Genomic DNA, 16470 nt, shown 5'->3' with positions numbered 1-16470 from the left:
TGAGGTAGATCCTTAAACTTGGGCTAGGCTTGGGAAAAGAAATATCTATATTCTGGTTGATTAGTGGTTATAAATTGCTAAATGGGTGTTGTAAAAGTGAGAAAATGCTTAAAGCTTATTTTGAAATGCGTCTTGTTTCCTTTTGAGAAAAGATGGTCTTTGACATTTAGAAATAATAATATTTCTCTAAAATCTTCCTATTTATATTTGTGCAAAATGAGATGTATTACGCGACAAAAGAGTATACCTTGTCTATTTGTTGAAAGTAGTTTTGGGGGCGAAAGACTCCGTGTATTTCAAGAGAGGTATTTGATTTTCTTAAAACAGAATCGTTAGTTTCACTGGTTTTGGAAATCAATGCGGTTGCCTCAGTTTGCTTTGAAGCAGTTTGGCCTATTTCAGAGATCTTTCAAAGGAATTTCTGTTTTGACTAGCATTGAATTCCATTTCCTTTTAATCTTTTCTGGGCCCTATTAATTGACTAAAACCAAAGCAAACTTTAGTAAAGGATAAACGAAAAATAAGTTATCGAAAAACAGTTTACCTTTGGAACCACTCAAATTTTAAAAGGATGTTAGGGTCGTTTTGAGGTGATTAACCATAGTTACCCCTTTTGTTTATCAGATTTGGCTTGCCCTAAGGCCAGCCTAATCAATCACAAATATTCAATAGCAACGTTAGTTATCCAAAGACAATACAGGAAAATAAATAGTGACAATTTCTATACAAGTAAAATGAGGAAATTGGATTCTTCTATTGGACTGTCAAAAGCAAACCAGGCCCAGATTGATCCTAAAGCAGCGGCAAACTTCAGCAAATAAGGAAAGCAGCCAAGTTCTGGAACTTGGGTCTGAGTTGCAAATGAACTCAGCAGGACCAGTTCAAACATACATATAAAAGAACAAGAAGATAATTAGTGTATATTAATATAAGGTAAAATAAGATAAAATCATAACAAGTAAATAAAACTCTAAAGAGTACATTAAGGTTTAGTTTTCATTTGTGTCAACCCTGTGAAGATTATTTAAGGTTGGTGACCACCAAAGGCTTGGGGTGAATCATGTTTTATTTATGAAGTCCCCCTATGTACCCCTGACACTTTAGAGTTCAAGAAGGTCTCATGGACCCCGAGCAATGCTTGTATCAGGGAGGTGTACCTCAACCACAAAACCAGACTCACACCCATATACCCCCAGTCATTGACTTCTTACTCTTCCTTAAAAGTTTAGACACAAATAAAGATTAACTCAACATCTCAACCAACACATATCATAAAAAGAACAAATACAAAAGGTTCATCCACACAGAAAATGCCAATTTGAAATCAAACAACCATATTTAGCATTGTAGCTATCATTAGAGTACCAATCCATAATCAAATGAGGTCTGAACACAATATTGGCCCTTAAGTACTCTTGACTGAACACAACATATAAGAACAAGTCATAATAGATGGATCATTGAAGTTATGATAGTAACGAAGGGCCTTAATGTTGAGTCTAAGTATCACACCATGCACATAACACTTATGAGGATCAATAATCGAACACAGTCAAACACGAGTCACAAACAAAGAAGGTTGATGACATGATGTTAGTAGATATGTTCAATTATGCCTTATTAAGTAATTTAAAGTATCATTGAGTGACAAAGATGATCATATGCACTTGTTCTGTCAATTCCACTAAAGGTTCAACATTCCAGGATCTCCTTGAATAGGTCCAGATCACTAGAGCAGGTCAACATATATCTTAGCAATTTTCTAAGCAGTTTATAGCAAGTATACACATAACTAAGACCTTACATCATAAACACTTACGCTAACGGCCTTGTTCAGGATTCCTAAAAAGCCTATCAATCAACCAAATCATCAGAGACATAAATATAAATAGGAGAGTCGGCTTTAGTCTTTATTTAGACCTATTGGACATGATATCTAGTTGCGATAGTGTGTAGGCTATAAGTTACCAGAACCACACAACTCTCAAATTCACGAGTGAGTGCTTCTTTAAACAATGATGTCAAATAGGCACGAGATGACACTCACTTTAATTGGTAAAGGTAAGGCAAGTTGATCACATCAAATTATCATTTTGGGTATGTGGACAGGTTTACTAACAAGGCATTCCAACAAAGCTCAATACATAATATATATATATATATATATATATATATATATATATATATATATATGTTGTCATTGTTCTGTAAGTTTATTCTTTTTATTAGAATAATATAATATAGGGCTAACTTTACCAGCTAGAGTTATTTAGGCAAGCAGATTAATATGAGAGCATGGGCAGAATCATCAATGAGAATCATTTAGTAGTCTAAACTACACCTCATGATCTTAAGGATTGAGGTAAACAAATGGTGCAGGCATAAGGGTCTTAGCTAGTTAACACAATGGTTTAAGCATAAAATTTTCTCAAGCTAAGGGCATGCAAAAGTTTATAACTTGACTAGCAGAAACAACATGACAGATGTAAGAACAAGTATATGAGTCAATGAGGGTCATTCAATTAATACAACAATACAGGTTTCATGTAGCTACAATCACAGAGTTCAGGCAATCATGAGATGGCAAACAATGACACCCATAACATGGCTGATCCTAATAAGTTATATTTAGATATGTGAACAGATTTACTAATACACCAACAAGGTTCATTATATGATTCTTTACTTCAAACCATCATAATAAACACACATGAATCACTTTATTACAGTATCATAAACAAGTTGTCAATTAGAGTCAAACATATCAACATGAGAGTATGAACAATGATGAGAACCATTTCATTGAACTAAAACGATGCAACACAATATCACAGACATGGGGATTAAGATAGCATAGTGCAACAGGTATTAATAGGCCACCAAGAGAGGTTCAAAAGCTTATTCACTCAACTTAGTCAACATGATGGTATGTATATGGCTATCATTCGATTGACATGATGGACCACATAATTATCAACATAAGGGTCAGCTAATGTCACGACCCTAAGTTCCCTCTGTAGGATGTCATGACGACACCTAATCTCTAAGACTAGATAAGCCTAAAAACATGCAGAATAATTGAAATAACAACTTAGAATCTCAAAACTTCAACAATTACATAAATAAAATCTGTAACTCAATATGTACAACTCCCAAAACCTGGTGAAATATAAGTCACAAGGTCTAAGTAATAGTACTGAACAATCATATACATCACTATCTATAATAGTGTAATGAAATAAGGAAAAAACATGATAGAAGGGGACTCCAAGGCCTGCGGACGCGGGCAGGTGTACCTTGAAGTCTCCAAAGCAAGTTCAGCTCACTAATACTAAGAGTGATAGGAAGTACCTGGATCTGCACAAAAAGATATACAAAAGCATAGTATGCGTACACCACATCGGTACCTAATAAGTGCCAAGCCTAACCTCGGTAGAGTAGTGACGAGGTCAAGTCGAGGCCCTATCGGAGATAATAAGAAACAAGACGAAAGATATAACGATATAATGGTAATGATAATGGAAATGAAACAATAAGGAATTTATGGAAAGTTAACAACACAGAATCAAGGCAGTTAATACAACACGGAAGGAAACAAGGATTTACATGTTAAGGAAAACAAACAACCAAGACAAATACATCAAATAGAGAAAGATCAACAAGGGCCACTACCGAGGTACCACCTCGTAGTCCCAAATCATAAAAGTAACTAATAGTTTTTCCTTCTATCATAGCGGGAGCCTTTACATTTAGTTTTAAATTTTTTTTTTTCCGAAATAGCATCCCGCGTTTTATCCCACCTTATCACACCGCATAGCTTCTAGTAGTTCTCCTACTAGCCACGCATATCAAGCCCACCTTATCTCATTGCATGTATTTCAACACTCAGACCTTATACCACCGCATGCGTATCAATATCACAACGTATCATAATTCGCACCTTAAGTGCCCAATATCACAACTTGCTAGAAAAGCCAAACAATAGCAAAAATTTCACAATAAGGAAACCCACGACTCAACCACAATGTACACAAAGTCTCAACAATAACAACCGGAGAGTAACTCAATAAATTGATATTTTACAACTTACACTCTGCCTCAATAGGAACCACGGCCTTTGAAACTCACTACCAAATTCAACGGTAAGATATTCCAAGAATAGCAATTTCAAGTAAGGATTCAACAGTTAAATAATGAATATGAAATAAAAGAAAGCAAGTAATTCAACTAAACATGTAGGAAAAATTGCAAATAAGAGATAAGACAAGTAGACATGTGAAGTTAGACTAAATATGATGACTATAACATGTTAAGGTAACTCAATTAAAGTATGAAAATAATCTACATAGCTAAAACCAAAAATTTCAACATTTAGCCCGTGTACACACTCATCACCTTGCATACACGGCTTCCACATATCACAATTATCACAATAATACCAAATCCTAAGGGGAATTTCCATCCCCTCCCCCCCACAAGGTTAGACAAGTCACTTACCTCAAACCACGCTAAATCAATCAACTAGAAGGCTTTTCCCTTAATTTTTTAACTCCGAACGACTCGAATCTATCCAAAACAATTGCATACTATAAATATAACTATAAGAAACTAATTCAAATAATGAAATTACGATCTTTGCAAAGAATTGAAAAATCGACCCAAAGAGTCACCCTAGGCCCGCATCTCGAAACCCGACCAAAATTATAAAAGCCGAACACCCATTCGATATCGAGTCCAACCATACAAAAATTATTCAAATCCAACCTCATTTCGCCTTTCAAAACTTAAAAATTTAGCCTAAGGAGTTTCTACCATTTTTTCCCAATTTCCAACTCCAAAGCACTAATTAAATGATGAAATTATCAATAGATTCATGTGAATTAATCAAAAACGAGTTAGAATTCCTTACCCCAAAGTTCTCTCTGAAAATCCCTCAAAATGTTACCTCAAACAGAGCTCTCTACGTCCCAAAATGAATTATGAATCAACCCCTCGAATTTTCCTTTTTTCTGCCCAACGATCCTCGCCTCTGCGGCCTTTGTGTCGCTTCTGCGATGCCGCATGTGCGGAAAAACCATCGCAGGTGCGGATTCCACTTAAGTCCAGGGGTTCCTATTCTGCGGTCAATGGCTCGCACCTGCGAGCATGCTTCTGTGGAGAAAAAGCCCGCACCTGCGGTCCTGTCCTAGCCCCTCCTCAAATTTCGCTTCTGCGGAGAAAGGGTCGCGCCTGCGGAAGCACATCTGCGCTCAAGCGTCCGCACCTGCGAACCCATGCATGGGATGGGCTCCTCTGCTTCTGCGATAACCAAGGCGCACATGCGTGTCCGTACCTGCGGCCAGACCCTCCGCAGGTGCAATGACACCAGAACAACAGAACTTCAACAAAATACTAAGTCCTAAAATGATCCGATTTTCATCCGATTCATACCTCCGGGACTCCGTCTGAATATACCAACAAGTTTCAAAGCACATAACAGACCTACTCGAGGACAAAAATCACATCAAACAACGTAAATTCTATGAATCGTAACCCAAATTCAAGCCTAAGTAATTATGAACTTCAGAATTATGAAACCAACGTCGATTCGTACCAAAACAACTCCAATTGACCTCAAAATTTGCACACAATTCATAAATGATATTACAGACCTATTCCATTTTCCAGAATCAGGATCCGACCCCGATATCAATAAAGTCCACTCCCGGTCAAACTTTCCAAAATCTTCCAACTTTCCAACTTTCGCCAACTCACGCCGAAACTACCTACGTATCTCCAAATCAACATCCGGATACACTCCTAAGACCAAAATTACCCTACGAAGCTATTGGAATTGTCAAAACTCCATTCCGGAGTTATCTTCACAAAAGTCAAACTATGGTCAACTCCTACGACTTAAACCTCCAATTTAGGGACTATGTGTCCCATTTCACTCCGAAACTCACCCAAAACCAAAACCAACCACCCCGACAAGTTACATAACCACAATATAGCATAAAGAAAGCATAATTTTGGGGATCGGGGTTAAATACTCAAAACGACCGATCGGGTCATTATATCCCCTCTCTCTTAAAACAAACGTCCGTCCTCGAACGAGTATAGAGACATATCTGAAATGGTGAAAAGATGAGGATAACGGCTACGCATATCATGCTCGATCTCCCAAGTTGCCTCCTCGACTGGCTGACCCCTCCACTGAACCTTCACTGAAGCAATGTTCTTCGACCTCAAATTTCAAACCTGCTTGTCCTAAATGGCCACCGGCTCCTCAACATACGATAAATCCTTGTCCAATTGGACTGAGCTGAAATCCAACATATGAGACGGATCGCCGTGATACTTTCAGAGCATAGAAACATAGAATAATGGATGAACTACAGCTAGACAAGGTGGTAGTGCAAGTTGGTAAACCACATCTCCAACCCTCTCAAGAATCTCAAAAGGTACGATATACCTAGGGCTTAACTTTCCCTTCTTCCCGAACCTCATAACACCCTTCATGGGAGAAATTCGGAGCAAGACCTGCTCCCCAACCATGAATGCAATGTCGTGAACCTTCCGATTTGCATAACTCTTCTGTTTGGATTAGGCTGTACGAAGTCGATCTTGAATCAATTTAACCTTTTCCAAAGAATCCTGATCCAAGTCTGTCTAACCTCATCCGGCTCGAACCAACCCACTGGAGACCCGCACCGCCTACCATATAAAGCCTCATACGAGGCCATCTGAATTCTCGACTGGTAACTGTTGTTGTAGGCAAACTCCGCAAGCGGCAAGAACTGATCCAAAGAACCCCCAAACTCCATCACACATGCACAAAACATATTCTCCAATATCGAAATAGTGCGCTCGGACTGTCCGTCCGTCTGAGGGTGAAATATTGTACTCAAATCCACCTGTGTGCCTAACTCATGCTGAACGGCCCTCCAGAACCGCGATGTTAACAATGTACCCCAGTTAGAGATGATAGATACCGGCACGCCATGAAGCCTGAAAATCTCGCTAATATAAACCTGAGCCAGCTGCTTTGAAGAATAAGTAGTCACCACTGGAATGAAATAAGGTGACTTGGTCAATCTATCCATAATTACCCATACTGCATCGAACTCTCTCCAAGTCTATGGGAGCCCAACAACAAAATTCATAGTGATTCGCTCCCATTTCTACTCTGGAATATCTAACCTTTGAAGCAATCCACCAGGTCGTTGATGCTCATACTTCACCTGTTGACAGTTTAGGCACCGAGCTACATATTCCATTATGTCCTTATTCATCCGCCTCCACCAATAGTGCTGCCTCAAGTCCTGATATATCTTGGTGGCACCCGGATGAATGGAGTACCGCGAACTATGAGCCTCTTGGAGAATCAACTCATACAAACCATCTACATTAGGCACACATAGCTTGCCCTGCATCCGTAATACACTGTCATCCCCAATAGTGACCTCTTTGGCATCGCCGTGCTGAACTGTGTCCTTGAGGACAAACATATAGGGGTCGTCATACTGACGCCCTCTGATACGATCATAAAATAGAAGACCGAGAAACCACACAAGCCAAAACTCAGCTCGGCTCCGAAACATCCAATCTAACAAACTGGTTGGCCAAATCCTAAACATCCAAGGCTAATGGCCTCTCTGCTACCGTTAGATATGCTAAACTGCCCAGGCTCTCCGCCTTGCGACTCAAGGCATCGACCACCATATTGGCCTTTCCAAGATGATATAGAATGGTGATATCATAGTCCTTACGCAACTCTAACCACCTCTATTGCCGCAAGTTAAGATCCTTCTGTTTGATGAGATGCTGTAGACTCCAGTAGTCGGTGTAGACCTTACTAGAGACACCATACAAATAGTGCCGCTAGATCTTCAAGGCATGAACAATAGCTGCTAACTCGAGGTCATGGACAAAATAGTTCTTCTAATGCACCTTCAGTTGTCTAGATGCGTAGGAAATCACCTTACCGTCTTACATCAACACCGCACTGAGACCGATATGCGATGCATCATAGTACACAGTGTAAGACCCTGAACCCAAAGGCAACAACAACATTGGGGCTGTAGTCAAAGTTTGTCTTGAGCTTTTGAAAGCTCGCATCACCCTCCTCAGTCCACCTGAACGGAGCACCCTTCTAGGTCAATCTGGTCATGGGTGCAGCAATAGATAAGAAACCCTACACAAATCGACGGTAATACCCCGCCAAACTAAGAAACTCCGGATCTCCGTCGCTGAAGATGGTCTAAGCCAACTCTATACTACTTCAATCTTCTTCGGATCTACCTTGATCCCCTCACTCGATAAAATATGACCCAAAAATTCTACCGAATCAAGCCTAAATTCACACTTTGAAAATTTTGCATATAACATCTTTTCTCGCAAGGTCTAGAGCACGATCCTCAAGTGATGCTCATGATTCTCCCAGCTCCGGGAGTACACCAGAATGTGGTCAATAAACACAATGATAAATGAGTCAAGATAGGGCTGGAAAACACTATTCATCAAGTGCATAAATGCTGCTGGGGCATTGGTCAGTCCAAAAGATATTACAAGGAACTCGTAATGATCATACCGAGTCCTGAAGGCAGTTTTCAGGATATCTAGCTCCCGAATCTTCAACTGATGATAGCCTGAACGTAAGTCAATCTTGGAGAACACTCTGGCACTATATAACTGATCAAATAGGTCATCAATACGTGGCAATGGATACTTGTTCTTCACTGTAACCTTGTTCAACTAGCGATAATCAATGCACAAGCGCATAAAACCGTCCTTCTACTTTACAAACAATACCGGAGCACCCCAAGGTGATACACTAGGCCGAATGAAACCCTTATTAAGCAACTCATGTAACTGCTTTTTGAACTCTTTCAACTCTAGTTGGGTCATACGATATGGAGGAATAGAAATGGGCTTAGTGCCCGGTAACAAATCAATACCAAAATTAATGTCAGGTGGCATGACCGAAAGATCCGCTGGGAATACATCTGGATAATCCCTCACTACCAGAACTGACTCAACGGTAAGAGTATCAACACTGACATCTCTCACATATGCTAGATACATATTACACCCCTTCTCAACCATCCGCTGAGCCTTTAAAAATGAGATAACCCTGCTAGGAACATAATCTAAAGTACCTCTCCACTCTAACCGTGGTAAACCTGGCATAGCCAACGTCACAGTCTTGGCGCGACAATCAAGAATAGCATGACAGGGCGACAACCAATCCATGCCCAAAATAACATCAAAATCTATTATACTGAGCAGCAATAAATCAGCTTTGGTCTCAAAACCACTAAGGATAACTAAACACGTCTGATACACATGGTCAACAACAAGGGAATCTCCCTCAGGTGTGGACACATAAATGGGTGAACTCAAAGAATCACGGGATACACCCAAATATGGAGCAAAGTAAGATGACATATGAATAATTAGAGCCTGGATCAAATAAGACTGATGCATCCTTATGGCAGACCAAAACAATACCTGTGATGACTGAGTAAGATGCAACTGCCTTCGTCCTAGCAGGAAGAGCATAATATCTAGACTAGCCTCCCCCTTTAGGGTGACCTCTACCTGCCCGACCCCCGCCTCTAGCTGGCTGTACATGTGGAGTGGCAACTGGTGCGATAACCATGGGCTGAGAAGCCTGAGGACCTAGTGGAATACGCGGAGTCTGAGTAGTCTGTGGAGGTGCACACCTCTTGAGTCTAGGGCAATCCCTCACCATATGATGAGTGTCACCACACTCAAAACAAGCTCTCAGAGGACGTGATTGGCTCAGACCTGATCGACTAGACTGACCACTGAAAGCACCTTGTGCAAGAGGTGCACTAGACAATGGTGGTGCATAATAGGGAGGCTGGGTCATAGGAGTGGCCGGAATACCGCTGGAAGTTGGAAGTGCTGAATGAACAGGGTGGCTCATATAGCCCCTAATATGACGAGCTGCAACTGGGACACAAACACCACTATATGTGCCAGAATCTCGAGAGCTTTTGGCCTCCCTCTCCCGGGCCCACATAACCTCCAATATCCTAGCAATCTCCACTACTTGCTGGTATGCGATGTCCATCTCCAACTCTCGGTCCATGCTAAATCTGATACCAGGGTTGAGCCCCTCGATAAATCGACGGACTCGCTCTCTAACAGTAGTAACCAAGGCTGGTGCATGTCTGGACAAATCACTGAACCGGACAGCATACTCTGATACAGTCATAGAACCCTAGCGCAACTGCTCAAAATTTGCGCGCCATGCATCTCTGAGACTCTGGGGAACAAACTACCTCAAGAACATATCTGAGAATTGAGCACAAGTGAGTAAAGTTGCCTAGACCGGACTACCCAACTCATATGCTTGCCATCACTGATAAGTCGCATCCTTAAGCTGGAACGTAGTGAAAGCAACCCTACTAGACTCCACAATACTCATATTACGGAGGATACAGTGGCACTCCTTGAGAAAACCATGGGCATCCTCTGATGCCAAACCACCGAAAGTAGGAGGGTGGTACTTCTTGTACCTCTCGAGCCTAAGCTGCTCCCCCTTAGAAGCTGCTGCCCTAGTCTCAGGCTAAACTGGGGCGACCAGCTGCACTAGTATGACCTCTGGGACTTGGTAAACCTGAACCCGCTACTCTGGGGTACGGGCAGCAGGAGTCTGTGCTTTTTCCCCATCCTGAGATGTGGTAGGAGCAAGTGGGATCAACCCTGCCTGAGCTAATATATGGATATGCTCAGAAACTGGGCAAGGGTCTCTTGAAGTGTCGGGGCAGTAACAGGCATCTCAGGTGCCTACTATCCAGTTGTAGCTACTGGTGGCTCCTTTGTAGTAGCTCGTGCAGGTGCTCTGGCTGCACCACGTGAACGTCCTCGACCTCTACCGCGGCCTCTCGCGGCTCTAGTAGGGGGCACGAGTATCTGGTCATCCGATCCGACTATGCGTGTCCTCACCATTTGTGAGAGAATAGAAAGACAAAAGCTTAGAATCACGAAGTCAACAATTTTGCATGATAAGGAATCAAAGAAGTGAAGCTTTTCCTAACAGTTCCATAACATCCCGAAGATAAGTACAGACGTCTCTGTACCGATCTGCATGACTCTACTAAACTTGCTTGTGACTCATAACACCTATAAACCTAGAGCTCTGATACCAACTTGTCACAACCCCAAGTTCCCTCCGTAGGATGTCATGATAGCACCTAGTCTCTAAGACTAGGTAAGCTTAAAAACATGTAGAATAATTGAAATAACAACTTAGACTCTCAAAACTTTAGCAACTACATAAATAAAATCTGTAACTCAATATGTACAACTCCCAAAACCTTGTGAAATATATGTCACAAGCTCTAAGTAATAGTATTGAGCAATCCTATACATCATTGTCTATAATAGTGTAATGAAATAAGGAAAAATAGGATAGAAGGGGACTCCGAGTCCTGCGGACGTGGGTAGGTGTACCTTGAAGTCTCCAAAGCAACCTCATCTCACTAATGCCGGGACTGATAGGACGTACCTGGATCTGCAGAAAAAAGATGTGCAGAAGCGTAGTATGAGTACACCACAACGGTACCTAGTAACTGTTAAACCTAACCTCGGTAAAGTAATGACGAGGTCAGGTCGATGCCCAACTGGAGATAATAAGAAACAAGACGAAAGATATAACGATATAATGATAATGACAATGGAAATAAAACAATAAGGAATTTATGGAAAGTTAACAACACAGAATCAAGGCAGTTAATACAACACGGAAGGAAACAAGGATTTACATGTTAAGGAAAACAAGCAACCAAGATAAATACAACAAATAGAGAAAGATCAACAAGGGCCACTACCGAGGTACCGTCTCGTAGTCCCAAATCATAAAAGTAACTCACAGTCTTTGCTTCTATCACCGCGGGAGCCTTTATATTTAGTTTTAAAAATTATTTTTTTCGAAATAGCATCCCGCGTTTTAGACTGCCTTATCACACCGTTAAGAATCCAAACTCACAACCAAACCACAGTTATTGAACTAGAGCAAGAAGAAAAGAAAGAAATTAGAGGGGAACTTCTTGACACCTAGAAAAATAGAGAATTCTTAAGTTGTAATGCTCCCATCTATTTTTTCAGTGTATTTCCAGTGTGTTAGGTGAGAGTATTCAATGCTCTATTATAGTAGCATTTAGGTCATTAGGGTTTCGCTTGAATTTAAGCGGTAATGGATAATGACGATTGACATATGATGTTAGCAGGGGGAATAAAAGAGAATAAGGGGAAAATATTGCGGTCAGTAGGAATGTTTTGAGTGACATTGCACGAATTTGTGCAAGGTTTGAGATTGATGGAGGTTTATAGAGTTGAGAGAAAATAGAGAGAATGGGGAAATAAGGGCGGCAGGTTGTATGGGAAATGATTAGGGTTAGTGGGGGTGTCCTTAGGTTAAAAGTGAGAGACGGAAGATGAGTTGTTGGATCATTTGATCAGCGACTCTAGATTTTTGAGGATTAAATCGGATAAAAGAGTTAATGCAAAGAAAAATGGTGGTTGTTGGATCCTTATGATCCAACGATTGAGATGAGACCTCGAATAATTTTAAAAGTTAAAGGAAAGTAGGGATTATTTGTGGACCATTGATTATTTGGATCAACAGTCCAGATGTATTGTGTTAGTTGTGTGAGTGCTGGAAAGGAGTGACGTGGTGCACTACTATTGGCTTAAAGGGATTGGCATGGATTACCAACTTGGATAGGGCTGGGGTTTCCGGACCGGGTTAGGCACATTGGGCCTCGGATGGAATGGAAATTTAATTCATAGCCATATTGAGTTAAATTGAACATTTACAATTGTATCCTTTTGAGTTTTTAACCCCTTTTGTAATTAAATTAATTAGACTTAATTAATCCTGATTAAATGTAATAAAATATAATTATCAAATGTGTTAATAGTTAATTATTGTAATTAATTATTCATAAAAAATAACTATAATATTTTGTCTATTAAATTGTAAAAGCTAATTTTGGCCAATCAAAGTAATAAGGATAATATAATTATAAATATGAGACTAGATTATTAAATTAATCATAATACTTGTTTATTAAAATATGAAAGTTATCTTAATTAATTAAGGTAGTAAAAATAGTATAATTAAATAATTAAGACTAAATTACTATTGATTATAGAATTGATTTTATTAACTGTTATTATACTTATTATATCAATTATATATTTTTAAGAAAATAGTTATTAAAAATACTTTACCACATTTGTTGTTGATTAATAAGTTTAAACAATTTAATAAAAAGGGAGTCAAAATTGATCGTCAACAACTGCCCCTCTTTGATCGGAGACGATGAAAGAGTTTGCGGGAAACAAATTGACTTAATAACCAATTTTGTCCCGACTCTAGGCATATATTGCAGGAATGATGTTTGGATTTGGGAAAGATCATGAGTTGTGAGATTGCAGCCGAATTCTAGCTTTGAATCGCTTACATACCTCGGGCTTAACGAGGATTAGGCCTTGTGTAGTTCTGGTTTGCAGGAATGCCCCAGTATCATATTATGATGATACTACAAGACGGAAATGTTTTGGATCCCAATGACTTCTGAATTGTATCTTGATTACAAGATTTGATAGATTTGACAGTTTTGGAGTTCTACAGATCGAATTAAGTTGGATCTAGGATCCTTGGTTAGCTTATGAGTTTATTGTCCCTCATAGTGGTGTAACCTAGTTTGCTGCTTAGAGGAAGTCCCATGTTGTAGTGTTTCAACCTGAAAAAAGGAAAATACACACATAACCATATATCCTAATGCAAATATATTAAGGTATGATGTAAATATGCTTGAATGAGCTGTCGGCTAGCCGTTATTTGGGGTCTTTGGGCAATGATATGTTTGAATCTAAAGCCTCCAAGCTTTGGGGACTTATTTGAGATACAAAGGATAGGTGTTTGAATATGTATCGAACGTTAGCCGGGGTGTGTACCATTTTGCAGCTGTCAGAGCATTTGAATCTCCACGTGATGGGAGTATTCGACTTTGAATTTTCGCACGATGGGAACATTCGATTTTGAATTTGAATCTCTACGCGATGGGAGTATTTGACTTTGAATTTAAATCTCCAGTCAATGAGAGTATATGAATTTGAATCTCCGCGTGATGAAGTATTTGAATTTTGAACCAAAATGTAAAATGCATGTAAGATGCAAAAATTAAACGTCAAAGCATTCAAAGTAAAAGTAGAGAAATAAATGAGCATGCCCAAGAGGTACTCTTGACGGGAGAACTAATTTGTGGCCATTGATTGGCGGAATGTGCGACGAAATTGGATGACCCATCCTTCGATTGGCGAAGTTGGCTACGAGGTTTGCATCACTCAACTTAGAATATCTGATTTGGCAGAGTGATAGTGCAATATGTACAAAGTGATCTGATTGGCGGGACATACGACTTGATATGTACAAGGTGCTCTAATTTGCGGGGCAGGCAGCTTGATATGTATAGGGTGCTCTGATTGGAAGAGTAGACAATTTGATATGTACAACATGCTCTGACGGGCAGAACAAGCGGTTTGATATGTACAAGGTGCTCTGATGGGCAGAGCAGGTAATTTGATACGTACAAGGCATTGAGGTTGTAGCGAATCCTTAGCTATATGAGAAAGTGAATTGAATAATAAAGGTGGGAATGGGGGCTCATGAGGTTGTAGCGAGTCAAGCGTTGATTCTGGTATGACTTGGCGCCCTTCAATTATTCCCGCATTCAAAGAAAAATTCTTAGTAGGGGAGGGGCCTTGATTTGTGTTGATTGTGGACCTGGCCTTGCCTCAAATCTGGCGGATTATGCCCTGAATCTGGCGGATTGACTTCCTTGATGATGCGATCACTTTCCTAATCTAGGCAATGCATTACAAGGCTTCTCCTAAGGTTATGATCAAACCTTTTCAGGTTGCCTACGTATCTAAATGAAATAAGGCCTAAACATAGTTCGAGGGTATAAAATAATGAAATGATGAAATGGAATGATCGAGCTTGACTCAGGAAACCTACGTATCCAAATAAAATCAGGTCAAAACATAGTTCGACTACAATAGATGTAAAATGATAGAATTTTGAAATGATATGATCGAGTCTGACTCAGACAGCCTATGTATCCAAATGGAATAAGGCCAAAACGTAGTTCGATTACAATAGATGACTGAATCCTAAGTGCATTGCCTACGTATTCCTGCCAAAGGAAATCAAGTTGTGGTGTAGTTCTGAATACATGGAGATGATATTTTGGATTTCTATTACAAGAGTGGGACCGAACCCTACACGGTTTGCATATGTATCCCACCGTGGGAAGTCAGGTCGGACGTAGTTTTGTTACAACAAAACCTAACTCTATTGTCTTCAAATGTAGTATCTCTTGATTGCGTCTGAATTAATGGGCTTCGTGGTCACTTTGCCGTCCATTTATGCTAGGATTAATGCTCCTCCCGACAATACACGATGGACCACATAAGGACCCTTCCGGTTTGGCGCGAATTTCCTATTCGCTTCTTTTTTATGGAGGAATATATTCTTCAAAACCATTTGCCCCAATGTGAATTGCCGAGGTTTCACTTTCCTATTGAATACGTTGGCCATCTTATTTTGATAAATCTGATAATGACACACTGCATCCATCCTCTTTTCATCGATGATCATGGGTTGTTCTTGCCAGACACATATCCATTCTGCATCATCTAACTAGGCTTCCTGGATAACTCTCAAAGATGGTATCTCGACCTCTGCAGGTATTACAGTTTCAGTGCCATATACCAACATGTATGGCGTTGCCTCAGTAGATGTCCTCATAGTAGTGCGGTAACCAAGTAAGGCAAATTATAATTTCTTATGTCACTGCCTGTGATTATCCACTATCTTTTGCAAGATCCTCTTAATATTTTGGTTGGCCGCTTCAACTGCTCCATTAATTTGTGGCCTATATGCTGTGGAATTGTGATGGACGATTTTGATCTTCTCGCAAATTTCCCTCATGATATCACTATTAAGATTGGTTGCATTGTCACTTATTATTGGCTATGGTATCCCAAATCGGCATACTATGTTGTTACGAACAAAATCTGCCACCACTTTCTTTGTGACAACCTTTTATGTGGAAGCTTTGTCCCATTTGGTGAAATAATCGATGGCTACCAAGATGAAAAAGTGCCCATTTGATGCAGCTGGTTCTATAGGTCCAATTACAACCATATCACATGCGGCGAAGGACCAAGGAGAACCTATTCTATTTAATTAATTTGGGGGAACCCGGATGAAGTCCCCGTGAATATGACATTATTGAAACTTCTGCATACAATGAATGTTATCTCTTTCCATGGTCACCCAAAAATATCCAGCTCTCAAAATCTTCTTGGCTAGAGTGAAACCATCCATGTGAGGCCCACATGTTCTTGCATGTATTTCCTCTAGCAACCTTATTGCTTCAGCAA

Source organism: Nicotiana tabacum, chromosome 2 (assembly GCF_000715075.1).
Source record: "Nicotiana tabacum cultivar K326 chromosome 2, ASM71507v2, whole genome shotgun sequence".
NCBI lineage: Eukaryota > Viridiplantae > Streptophyta > Magnoliopsida > Solanales > Solanaceae > Nicotiana > Nicotiana tabacum.
This window is presented reverse-complemented; position numbering follows the sequence as displayed.